The 13,269-nt window shown below is 44.6% G+C and overlaps 1 long non-coding RNA gene across 1 annotated transcript in view; it reads left to right on the plus strand.

The window, feature by feature from the left end:
• Positions 1–13,269, plus strand: part of LOC144284513 (uncharacterized) — a 39,982-nt gene that overhangs the window by 22,132 nt on the left and 4,581 nt on the right. The window lies entirely within an intron of this gene.

Raw genomic sequence — 13,269 nt, forward strand, 5'->3', positions numbered from 1 at the left:
ATTATATGCCGGTTCCATGTTAAACATTTCTTCCATAGGTTGTCTCATTTAATCTTGGTTCCCATTTTACAGATCAGGAAACTGAAGTGCGTACTCCATGTCACAAAGCTGGAGAATGGCCGAGGAGGCATTTGAACCTAGCCAGTGAACTCTTATATCCACCTTCAATGCCTCCTACCTTGCTGTGTTTCCCAGCAGAGGCCCCCTGAGGGCCCTATGCTACCAGCCATGCATGAAAGCACAACACCTTCATTATCACCATCTGTTGGGTATTGCCTCTCTTGAGAATATCAGAGACACTTTCTCTCTACACAAGCTTGGTTGCTCTTCGGTAGATGAATAAATGCAAGTCTTGAGGAGGGGCAGATTGCATGGGCTCTACTCTCTTCCTATTTTTGTCACAAGCACGTGTGTGATTTTGAGTAAGTCACTTAACATTTCTAGTCCTGGTTCCTTCATTTTCTCTCTTAAAAAACTGCATCAATGAAGGCTACGGCTTCTTCCAGAAACTGGATTTTTATTTCTATGTAACTAATCGTGTTAGGTGCATTCCTGAATTACCATATAGTTGCAGGGCTCTATAACATGGTCCTAAAATTTTGAATTCAGACAGAGAGCCTGCTTAAAATCCATGACATTATTCTCAAAGGATCACTAGGGATGGAGGAAGGTGCTAGGCAGGGCAGGGATGAAGCTTTGAGAGAGGGTGGCCAATGAAGAAGGATCGGAGTCAGAGGGTCAGAGAGAAGGAAGTAGGGGCTGGCATTTGTCAGGAGTCAAATGCAGTGGAAACTGTGACAAACTCCTGAATGTCTTGCAAATAGAAGCATTATCGACTGTCGGATGGAAAAGGAAAATCTGGCTAGGTGAAGCCTGGGGTAGTTTGTTGGCATCTAAAGAAATTTCATAAGAGAATAAAAGGAAATGCTAGACTTTTCTAACTGGACAGTTGATGTATAGTTTTTAGGCAGATTTCTGTGCTTTTCAGAGACAGGACACATAGACCTCATGCAGGATGGTTTTCCCTTTTTTGGTCAGGTAGGACCGCTGCTAGCACATTCGCTGCTTTCTGTGAATTGGAAAAAAAAAAAGCAAAACCAAACAGAACCCACCTGACAAACTGCTCTGAGAGAAGGTGTGCCTTGTTCTGGGAGAGAAGGCGTGCTTCTTCGAGCCAGCTGTCCCCGTGCTAGGGACGTGACTGGGTGAGTGGGCCATGTGCTGGAGGTCAGGTCCCCTCTCCTGCTTAGCCAGGCACCCGTGTGCATCAGCAACCTGTATGTAGGACCTTGGGAGCTGAGGCCAGGATTCTGGAAGAATCTTACACTTCAGCTAAAGGGAGCAGCAGTCCATGGAGCTACAGGGTCAATTTTCCTCTCTCTCTGAGAGTGGCCTTCTACCTGCAGAGCGAAATTGAGATGTCTCTGGGAGTCCCTTTCTCCTGTTTATAGGCTACGGCTTCTGATGTATGTCAGGGGTGCTAATACTTGTTGGTTCTGCAGGTTGATAGACTGGAGAGATAGTGCAAGGGCATCAAATCAACCTGCCATTCCTACTTTCTCTGCTTGATCTAGTTATGAGCTGAGCCGCCGAAGTAGTTTATGGGCCGTTTCTGACGGGAGAGGCCGCCAGGCAACCCTGCTCGGAGAAATGATGCCCTTGCGCTGATTCAGCCTCATCTGAGCAAGTGCAAAGCAGGGCCGCAAGCATCTGGAGTCGGTGCCTTTTCTTTCAGAATGGGAAGTGTGAGAGCCTGGGAAGCCGTGGCCTTTGAATCAGAGCCCAAGGCCAAACACCATTTGATGGCTCTTGCTGTGCCCTCAGTGTCCTCTGGAGCCCTGGAGTCACAAATCTATAGAAGGAGGCCGCTCTTTACCCTGAAGGGGCCTTGGAGCATCTTCCAGTTGTTCTCTGCAAGCTTCTGTCATTGCTGGAAGCAAATGCTACCCTCTAGGCCCCCAGGGCTTAAAGGCACAGCCACCCGCCTCCCTTGCCACCGAGCCTCTTGAAAGTTGGTGGGGACAAGGACTGGTGGCGCGTAGCCTGCAAAGAAACCAGGTGATAAACATTTAAAAAGGGAGTATGATAATTTTTCTCTTATTCTTATTGGTCTCCCTCCCCAAACAATAAAACAAAATTAAAAGACCAGGCATATGTGACCCATAGCCCCCGATCTCTACCGAGTACCATTTTCACGTTTGCATATTGACTTCCAGCTCTTGTTCTGGGATCTATTTATCCTGTTATAAATCAGATGTATGCCGTTTATCATACATTAGGTGAAGGAGCAGAATTCTAAATGTTTTCTCACATTTCTTCTTTCTCTCTTCTTGTTTCTCAATTTTAATGGCTGGGTAACATTCATGCATTAAAATAACATACTTTCAAAGCCTTGCTCTTTAACCTTTGGTTCTTCTCTGTCTTTATATCATTCTGAACTTCATCCTGCATGGACAGGGAGTGCTTATGGCGTTTAGACTTTAGGAATCAGCCTCAGCGGGCCGATCCTGATATCATGTACACGTCAAGGTCCTGCCTGCCACGATTATACTTCCTGTCCTTTGCGATCAGTGGCTTTATAGCAGAGAATCCTTGCGTAGACTGTTTCACACATGTTCTCTCATGAGATCCTCACCACAGGCATACAGTAGGTCTTTTCTCACCTTTACAGACGATGAAAGGAAACCACATAAAGTAAGTGATAGCTCTAGCCCTTAAAATCAGACTTCTGACTCCTGGTCAATGAACTCCTATTCACCCTTCAGAGCCTGGTTCACACATCGTGACTTCTCAATAACTGTTGTTATCAGGGCCTTCCTAAATCCCATTTTTTAAAAAAGATTTTATTTATTTATTCATGAGACAAACACACAGAGAGAGGCAGAGACACAGGCAGAGGGAGAAGCAGCATCCATACAGGGAGCCCAACATGGGACTCGATCCCCAGTCTCCAGGATCATGCCCTGGGCCAAAGGTGGCGCTAAACCACTGAACCACCTGGGCTGCCCCCTAAATCCCATTCTTATACAGAATGAACATTTTCCTTCATTGCTTTTTTTTTTTTTTATTGTGGTAAAATGTATATGATATAAACTTGACCATCTTAACCATTTTTAAGTAAGTTCAGCAGCATTAGGTACATTCATTCACAACGTTGTGCAACTATCACTACCATCTCTCTTTAGAACTTTTTCATCATCTCATACAGTGCCTCTGCATCTAGTAAATACTAAACGCCTCTCCTCCACTCCCCACCTGCTGCCTTTAGTCCCCGGTTGTCCCCATTATTCTTTCTGTCTTTATGAATTTATCTATCCTGGGTACATCATATAAGTAGATTCATATAGTATTTGTCCTTTTGTGTCTGGCTTGTTTTGCTTAGCATTACGTCATAGTTCAGTTATGTTGTAGCATGTATCAGAATTTCCTTCCTTTTTAAGGCTGAATAATATTCCAGTGTGCGAGATTGTGCATGTGTTTATCCATTCATTTTTTTGACGGAGACTTGTTTCCTATCTCTTAACTGTTATCAATAATGCTGCTATGAGCATTAGTATACAGTATTTTTTTGAGCCCTTACTTTCAATGTGATAAATCTATGTTGAACTTATTTATTTATTTATTTATTTTAGAAAGTGTGAGCAGGGGTGGGGAGGGGCAGAGGGAGAGGGAGAGAGAGAATCTCCAGCAGAATCGACACTGAGCAAAGCCATTACACAGGGTTTGATCTCATGACTCTGAGATCATGACTTGAGTCAAAAATCAAGAATTGGAGGCTTAGGGATCCCTGGGTGGCGCAGCGGTTTGGCGCCTGCCTTTGGCCCAGGGCGCGATCTTGGAGACCCGGGATCGAATCCCACGTCGGGCTCCCGGTGCATGGAGCCTGCTTCTCCCTCTGCCTATGTCTCTGCCTCTCTCTCTCTCTCTGTGTGACTATCATAAATAAATAAAAATTAAAAAAAAAAAAAAGAATTGGAGGCTTAACCAAATGAGCCACCCCAGTCCCCCATTATTGAGCTTTTTGAGGGGTCATCAAACTGCTTTCCATAGTGGCTACACCATTCACATTCCCGCTGGCAATGCACAAGAGTTCTAATTTGTCACCCACAGTTGTTTTTTTTTAAGAGCCATCTTAATTGGTGTGGAGTGGTACCTTCATCGCCTTTTTAGAAAAAAAGATTTCTTTATTTATTTGAGAGAGGAGGGGCAGAGGCAGAGGGTGAGAGTGAATCTCCAGCAGACTCCCCACTGAGTGCAGAGTCTGACTCGGGGCTCGATTCCACGACCCCGAGATCATGACCTGAGCTGAAATCAAGAGTCAGTTGCTCAACCAACTGAGCCACCCAGGTGCCCCTTCACTGCCTTTAAACATCTGTACACATGTCTCTATTGCCCACTCCACCCCTATACCATCTCATGTGGCTTATTTGCCTGAGTCTTGCGATGGATCGTGAGGTGTTTGAAGATAGGGACCATATAACCCCGGGCCCTAGTACACCTGGCAGGGCGGATCCTCAGGGAATGCTTGCTGAGTTAAATGCTGCCAGTTCATTATTTCCTTATTTTGATTTACTCACCGACTGCCATCTCTTCTTCACATGTGCCCTTTTGTTGGTTTGGCATATGAGGGAAAGATGAAGATAAAAAGAGCATTTGTCCCCTCAGGAGTCTGTATGGAATAATGAACCATGCTAGGCATAATTTGGCCTTTCCATTTCATCACCGCTACCAGGAACCTCACAGCTTAATAGCACCTGCTCTGACTTTTATCTAGTGAAATGCTTGAGAGTACCTCTTGTAAGATAGACAGTGGGTTGGCACTAAGGATTCAAAATTGACCAAGACACTGTGCTGTGCACTCATGAAGTTCCTGGCTTACTGGAGGGAATAAGCAGAGAGATAAGACAGTGTGGGAATGGCATTGTATTCTGTACTCTGACAGGACTGAAGAAGCTGGAGATGATGGTGTGGGAGAGCTGGGGTGGTCCAACAAAGGACGTGATATTTGATATGTCTCTTAAGCTTGAGTAGAGAGAGAAGAAAAGGGGGGGTGGTGATCCCAGAAAGAAGTGCCAGCCTGTGCAAAGGCAGGGAGGGAGGTGAGAATTTTGGAGGTGAGCATTTTGGAGGAAGGAAAGATGGGGCAAGACTGGAAGCCAAAGAGTATTTTAAATTGAATAATGTGAGATGAGTCTTTCACTAGACTTTGGGGTATGGCTCAAAATCCCAAAAGTACCCATATCACTTATTTATTTATTTTTAGTTCTTTGGAGGATATTGTTTGTATGTTTTGACTCATCTTCAATGTCATAACACCCTCTATCAATAACAGTTTTTATGTGCCAGGTGCCTTACACATATTTGTCTTGCTCAAATTCCCACATGGTAGTTATTATTATTTCCATGTAGTGGGTAGACATGCTTGTTATGTCACAGACAGGGTGTCAAAGATGTCATATTATTTTCTCTAAATCAAATCAATTTGATTTCATGTACCCCTATCCCATTGGAATGGCAGGAAATTCAGTCATTTTTTGGATTGTTTTACCAGCCCCTCTTTTGGGCCAGTGCAAAGATCTGAAGGGTCTTACCTCAGCTGGAAGCTTTGGAGAAAGCTCTATGGTTTCCTGTTCATGCGGATCACAGCTTATTTGCTCAGCTTTCAGGGCCGCATGGGATTTTTAAAGGCATCTTTGTCAACAGTGGGTTCAGAGGTGCATAGGGTCCTTTATGCCAGATCATCCTGCCACCACTTTCATCTGTTCTACATTCTCTTAGGGACCCTGCCGGGTTAGGTTTTGGAAAATGGAAACCAAGGAGTAAAGCTGTCTTCAGCCACCGTACATTCCCCCTGAGATGAGGAGGGCCTGATACCTTCTTAGAAGGGGAAGGTAAAAATGCAACAATAACCAAAGAAAACAAAATAGCAGTAACTCAATAAGGTATCCTGCTACACCTCCTTTAGAGTTGAAAATGTGTTCCTTTGGTAATTTGCCAAAGTCACCGTGCTAGGCAAAATAATGATTCTCTAAAGATGTCCAAGCCCTAATCCTTAGATGTTGTGAACAGGTTACTTTACAAGACACAAGGGAATTTGTAGATGTGTTGAAAGGGAGGATGATTCTGGATTATTTGAGTGGACCCAGTCTCATCACATGCGTCCTTAAAGTGGAAGAGGGGAAGCAGAAGGTGGGTCAAGTACTTATGAGTGAGGACTTGACTCCATAGTGCTGGCTTTGAAGATGGGGAAAGGGAACCAGGAATTAAGAAAACACGGATCTATGTCCTATAGCTGCAAGGAACTGAAATCCACCAGCAACAAGAATGAGCAAGGAAATGGATCCTCCTCCTCTCCAACTTCCAGAAAGGAACACAGCCTTGCCAACACCTTCCTTTTAACCCAGTGAGTCTGTAGGTATGACCTACAGAACTGTAAGGTAACACATTTGTGTTGTTGACACTGCTAAGTTTGTGATAATTTGTTACGACGGCAATAGAAAGCTAATATAGTCACAAAGCTGGGAAAAGCCAAGATCGCACCTGAGGTCATATTTGAAAGCCCACGTTCTCTCCATTATGTTTCATCACCTTAAAATGTTCCCCGGTCCAGTGCTATCTTACACAAAGTTAAATTAGAAAATAGAAGATGCGGATTTTTTTTTTCTTTTGGAGATAACCTTATTGTTGTAAAAGCAGTGGATCTTACTCAAAGAGCGTCAAATAATACATACAAATACACAGAAGAAAGTAAAAGCTCCCATAAATTCTATAACCTAGAAATCAGCACTAACATCCTTTCTATCATTTCTACAAACACCCTTCCAGAAAATTTGCTTTGCATGTACATATGATAAATATTTATATCTTTTTATATGTTTCTGTAATTGCTTTTTTGACTGGACAATTTTTCATAGACATCTTTTTGTCAGTAAATATAGATCAACACTATCATTTTAGGTGACTGAGTAATATTCTATTGTATGGATGTTTCATAATTTACTTAAGCAATTCTTATAAATGGACACTTACGTTGTTTACAATATCTTAGCTCTTCAAAACAATACTGTGATTAATGCCTCTTGATCTTATCTTACTCATTTAAATATCCCATAAAGGTAATTCCTGGGAGTAGAGATTTTCAAAGAGTATATATATATTACATTTTTATGTGTTTTGGAAAAACTATCCTCCCGGATAGTTTTACAACTTGAATTTTCAACAACACTGCAGAAGCAAGTCACTGTTTCTTTAGCTCATTAACACTAGGTTTTGTTAATCTTCGTCTACCTGGGAAGCAAAAAGTAAATGAATTTTTTGGTTTTGACCTTTTGGTTACTCTCACAATTAAATATATATATTTTAATGTTTAGTGGTCACTGGTATTTCTCCCTTTGGGGGCTGCCTGTGAGAAATTAATATGGCGTTGTGTAAAAGTGTAGACTTTCAACAGCAAACCTGGTTCTGAATCAGTCTTTGGTCATCTGCTAATAGTACAATCTCAAGCAAGTTAGTTAAATACTCTGAGCCTCGGTTTTTTCCACCTGTCAAATGGGTATAATCTCTATCTCTGAGTTTCTGAGAGTGTTAAAGGAGATAATTTAGATAAAGCTTTTTTTGCCTGGCATGTAGTAAAGTGTCTCCTAACTATCAGTTATTATTGATGAGATCTCTTGCTTATTTTTGGTTTGCAAGAACTTACAAGCTTTTTAGTTATTAAGGCTATTTATCCTTTTTTTTTTTTATAAAAATATATTTATTAGAGACAGAGAGAGAGAGAGGCAGAGACACAGGCAGAGGGAGAAGCAGGCTCCATGCAGGGAGCCCGACGTGGGACTCCATTCTGGGACTCCAGGATCAGGCCCTGTGCTGAAGGTGGCGCTAAACCGCTGAGCCACCAGGGCTGCCCAAGGCTATTTGTCCTTTGATGTATATGTTGCAAAATGGTTTGTGTGGGTCTATTTTAAATGGAGGGAAATGGAGAAGAAAAGGCACCTGTACAGTCACATGCCTGGCAGGGTGTGGGGGGGGGGGATGGGGATGGGGAAGGACACACCAGCATCACTCAGCCTTTCTCCAAACAACCTGCTGGTCTTGCTCAACCAGGGCCTCAGGGACCCTTTCATTAGCATGATAGTAGCAGCTTTACATTCCTGGTTTTAGGGGAGGATCCCTGCCCTCCAGGTCGCAGTCTTCCTCTTCTATGAGGCCTTACACTGGCTCTCTGGTTGATGTTTGGTCTCTAACTGGTGTGCATCCCCCTCTGGAGTCTGGTTGCTGGGCCAAGTCCTCCTCTCCTTCCCTGTGGCAGAGGGGCCAGTGCCCTGCCGCCTGCCCTTGCTGAGACTTTTCCTGAGTCGTCAGTTTTCTTCCTCTTCACTGATGGACTCTGGGGCCCAGCCGCAGCCGCTGACAAAGGAGTGATTCGTTGATTCATGTTAACACCTATTAATAGAGCTCATTATTTCCCGGGAAACCGACAGGATGACGCTCCTCCCTGTCTTCTGTTTTCAGGGCACAATTGATTCCTCCTCACCACATTAAGTGGCAGCCGTTTAAATCATATTGATGTCTGCAGTTCAAAGTGATGCCTCTGATGTCTCGCGTGTTAACAAATTAAATACGGAAGCTGGAATCCGGAACGTGCCATTTGCCTGTTTTTGGGCGCGGGGTGGAGCTCACTGCCTGGAGTGTGTTTTTTGTTTTGAAGCATAAATGTGTGTACATAGCCTATTTGTGTGGAGTTTCCATAGATCTGTGTCTTTTTGTCTCCTTTCCGTCTGGCTGTTTTTTTAAATCAGTTACTAGAAGTCTAAATTTCCTTCTTTTTCTTAATCATTAATTTTTACTATGAATCCCCAGTGCTTCAGTGGAATGAATCAAGAGGATATTACAACGTCTGGTCTCTTCCAGAAGGATGTTGGACTTGTTCTAAGTATTTGTGTCTTGGGTGGGTGGGATGGACATCAGGTGAGTGAGAATAGAAAACGAAGATGGGCTTGGAGGAGAAAACATGAGAGTGAAGATTAATTATCTCGAAAACAGAGATTTGTTATCTCCTAAAAAGTGGGCTAAGATGACAGTCACCTAGTAGTTAAAAGTGCAGCCTGAAAACAGTGAGACATTGGACTATTGTGGTTTGCTGGTTTTTTAAAAATCAAAAACAAAATAAAAACAAATAAAACCATTGTTTTATTTGAGAGAGCATTGGTGATCCATGTTTTTTTCCCTTCTGACATGGTCTCTTCTCAGGTTTCCTTTGGGGGCTGAGTCCTGTGACCTGGTCCAAAAGGTGGCGTGGGTGGCAGGGGTCCAGTACCCGGGTGTACCCGTCTTTCCGTGTATCTGCTGGAGGACGCTTCCTCTCCGGGGGGTGTATTTCTGTGTGGATGCATTCCCAAATATTTGTGGCCTGTCCGGGAGTAACTGATTTGCCAAGTGCGGCATCAAGCCCCAGCGGGAGGGAGAAGCGCCTCGGAGGGCTGCTACGGAATGGCTTTGCCAAGTGGGCTGGACTCGAATAAAACTGCAAGAAGGAGCTTGCAAGAAGGAGCTTATGTGGTGATTGCTTCCCTCCATCTCTTAAGTGATGCAGTCCGAGCTGATTGATTGATTTAATGTTACAGCCTCCGAAAAATGTGGAGCAGCTGTAATTGTTGCTGGAGGTGGCTGTCAGCTTCACGCTGAGTGAGTGACTGGTACCTGAGAGACCCCTGGAGGGGCTCCTGCTGGCTCAGAGCGAGAGGCTCCGGCCTGCCTCACCCGTACTGCGGTTGCCTAGCAGACCCCCTCGTTGGCCAGATAGTTTAAGATCTCTGGAAGTCAGTGTGCAAGCACCACCCACATGCACACATGCCCACATCGTGTCTATTGGGGTCTCACGGTGAAGGGCAGGGAGAGTGAGTCTTTGCTCTGTTTCTTTGATCAGAGTCACAGAACAGAGGGAAGAATGTGTGTGTGTGTGTGTGTGTGTGTGTGTGTGTGTGTTTACCCCCAGATGAACTTACTTCCTCCTTTTGGGGTGAGTGTTGTGGCTGTGGCCCTACTATCATCTTGGGATGTGGCTTCAGGGTGATGTGGGTCCAAGGCCACTGACCCTTAAGTTCACTCAATGGGATGGCTGATATTTCACAACCTGGTCCCTTGCTTTAGGGTGTTGTCTGCTTTAAACTATCCCCAGTATTTTCAGCTTTATTTTATTTTATTTTTTTTTAAAGATTTATTTACTTATGATAGACATAGAGAGAGGCAGAGACACAGGCAGAGAGAGAAGCAGGCTCCATGCACCGGGAGCCCGACGTGGGATTCGATCCCGGGTCTCCAGGATTGCGCCCTGGGCCGAAGGCAGGCGCCAAACCGCTGCGCCACCCAGGGATCCCTATTTTCAGCTTTTAAAAAAAATCATTTGTGTCTGACTGCAAATTGGTTTATTAGATAGATCTTCTCTGTGATCATGTTTTGAGGGAGCAGGCAATTGGGGGTGGTGGGCACAAGACTCTTTAGGAGATATAACTAGCATTATTCTCTAGGGGGGAATTGATGAAATATTTCACAATTCTCGTTGAATGTGACTCCTGGGGACTTGGCTGTCCTCTTGGTGGGGAGGCAGTGGGGGCAGAGGTGGGTGGGCATGGGACGGGAGAATGCTCATCTAGAGGGTTACTAAATACACTAATGTCTCCTTCAATCTGTTTCTTTAGAATTGTTTGTTCTATTGCATTGGGGGAAACTGAGGGCTTAGGAAATGCTTCTGAATGATTCCTACTGAACATGTCACACGATGGTGTGATCCCTCTCATACCCAGGCTAAGGTATAGTGAAATGTGGGCTACATCTCCTCCTCCTTTTGCCATTTTCTTCACAACTCCTATCTCCCCTCAAACCTACTCCAGGGCGGCCTTCCCTACCTCAGTTGATAGCAGCTCCGGGCAGCCCTGGTGGCACAGCGGTTTGGCGCCGCCTGCAGCCCGGGGTGTTATCCTGGAGACCCAGGATCGAGTCCCACGTTGGGGTCCCTGCCTGGAGCCTGCTTCTCCCTCTGCCTGTGTGTATCTCTCATGAATAAATAAATAAAATCTTAAAAAAAAATGATAGCAGCTCCGTCATTCCAGTAGCTCAGGGCCCAGCCTTGCCCAGCCAGTCCTTCAGGTGATCCTGATGGTCTGCCCTCAGCGTGCGGCCCAGATCTGAGGCTCTTCATGCCTCCACTGCTCTCACCCCGGTTCAACCACTGTCAGTGCTTACCTGGCAAGTTCAACTGCAAGGGCCTTCTGGAAGCTCGCTTGCTTCTATCTTCGTCCCCATAGACTTGAGTCTGTTTTTAGCACAACAGCCAGGGTGATCCATGTACAACATAATCCAGATCAGGCCACTCCTTTGGCTCATAACCTGGCAATAATTTCCTATTTCAAGAGAGAAACCAACATCGTTATGGTAGGTAGCATCAAGGCCCTGCATCACTGGACTCCTTAAAAATCTCTCACCTCCTTTCCTCTGTTCTTCTCATTGCTTACTCAGCTCCAGCCATCCTGGTTTTATTATTCTTGGGAGAGCCTGGAACACTGCCACCCTGGGCCTTTGCTGAAGATGTGCGCCCTTTGCCTGGAAAACTCTTCCCTGTTGAGACTTGCTTGGCTCTCAACTCTTCACTCAATTGTCATCTTCTCAATGAGTGATTTCCTGGCTATCCTATTTAAAATGGGACCTCCTGGAGCTCCTGGGTGGCTCAGTGGTTGAGTGTCTGCCTTTGGCTCAGGTCGTGATCCTGGGTCCTGGGATCGAGTCCCACATCAGGCTCCTTGAGGGGAGCCTGCTTCTCCTTCTGCATATGTCTCTGCCTCTCCCTCTGTGTCTCTCATGAATGAATAAATAAAATCTTTAAAAAATAAATAAATAAAATGGGATCTCCCAATCTTTATTCCTGCTGCCATGCTTTATCTTTTCTTCTTTCTAGAATATATTACCTTTTAATATACTATGGAAGGTTAGCTATTATGCTTATTTATTGACTTGTTTTTTTGTCTGTCCCTTTCATCAGAATATAAATTTGTGTGTTCCTGGGCTCTGGGGTGGCTCAGTCAGTTAAGGGGCTGCCTTGGGCTGAGGTCATGATCCCAGGGTCCTGGGATTGAGCCCCAGTCTGGCTCCTTGCTCGGCAGGGAGTCCACTTCTCCCTCTCCCTCTGCCTGCCACTCCCCCTGCTTGTCTTTTCTCTCTCTCTCTTTAAAAAAAAAAATAAATAAATAAAATAAATTCGTGAATTCCTGTTTCGGTCAGTGATGTATTCCAAATACCTAAAACAATGGTGGGAAGAGCATCACAGGGGCTCAGTATCTTTGTGGCTTGTTTTGTGATTGATTTCTTCTCTTAGTTTGGTGGCTTGCCTTAAAAACTCTCCTCAGACTGCTCGTTCTGACCTTCTAAACTAAATCTACCTTCCCAGGTAGTGCCTCGAGCTTCTGGTGATTTTCAGATTTTCTGTCAACCACCTTTATCAAAACTTACATATTCTGTGTTCTGTTCTCTTAGGACGTTGCTTTTAAGTAGATAATGTAACTCATTAATCAATGCTAAGATGTTATTCATTTTTTCCCCCTTGGAGGTGTTTACAATGCAGTATAGCTTGGTCCTAAAAACCAAATGTGCTGCTCCCAGGAGTCACCATTTAGGTTTCTAGCAGGCCAGTGGGGCAGACATTTTTCAGTGGTAGAGGAAGACATTTGTATCCTCAGTCAGGTTACCATACAGGTAGTGCCGACAAGGGTAGCTAGCCCTGTCTGCTTCAGAGCAGTGGTCTAGAAGCCTAGCCCTACTCTGTGCCCCAAATTCTACATATTATTTTCCTATTATTGTTGACTACACAAAAACTGGCTGTGTTTATACACAGAACTTCATTTTAACCTTTGCTGGAACATTTCTAGCTGGAAGATAAAATATTATCATTCTCATTTTTTAAAAAAAGATTTTATTTATTTATTCATGAGAGATACCGAGAGGCAGAGACCTAGGCAGAGGGAGAAGCAGGCTCCCCGCCAGCAGCCTGATTTGGGACTCCATCCCAGGACCCCAGGGTCACGACCGAGCCAAAGGCAGATGCTCAACCGCTGAGCCACCCAGGTGCCCCTGGAGACACTCTTGGAGCTGCTAGTCCACTGTCTTCCTGGTGGTGTCACTGAGGTCCGGAGAAGCCAAGTAATTTGCCAAAGATTGCCTAGTCAGTACGTGACAGAGACCAAGAGGGGGTTAAAGTCCATATCTTTTGAGACCAAGTTT

Source organism: Canis aureus, chromosome 15 (assembly GCF_053574225.1).
Source record: "Canis aureus isolate CA01 chromosome 15, VMU_Caureus_v.1.0, whole genome shotgun sequence".
NCBI lineage: Eukaryota > Metazoa > Chordata > Mammalia > Carnivora > Canidae > Canis > Canis aureus.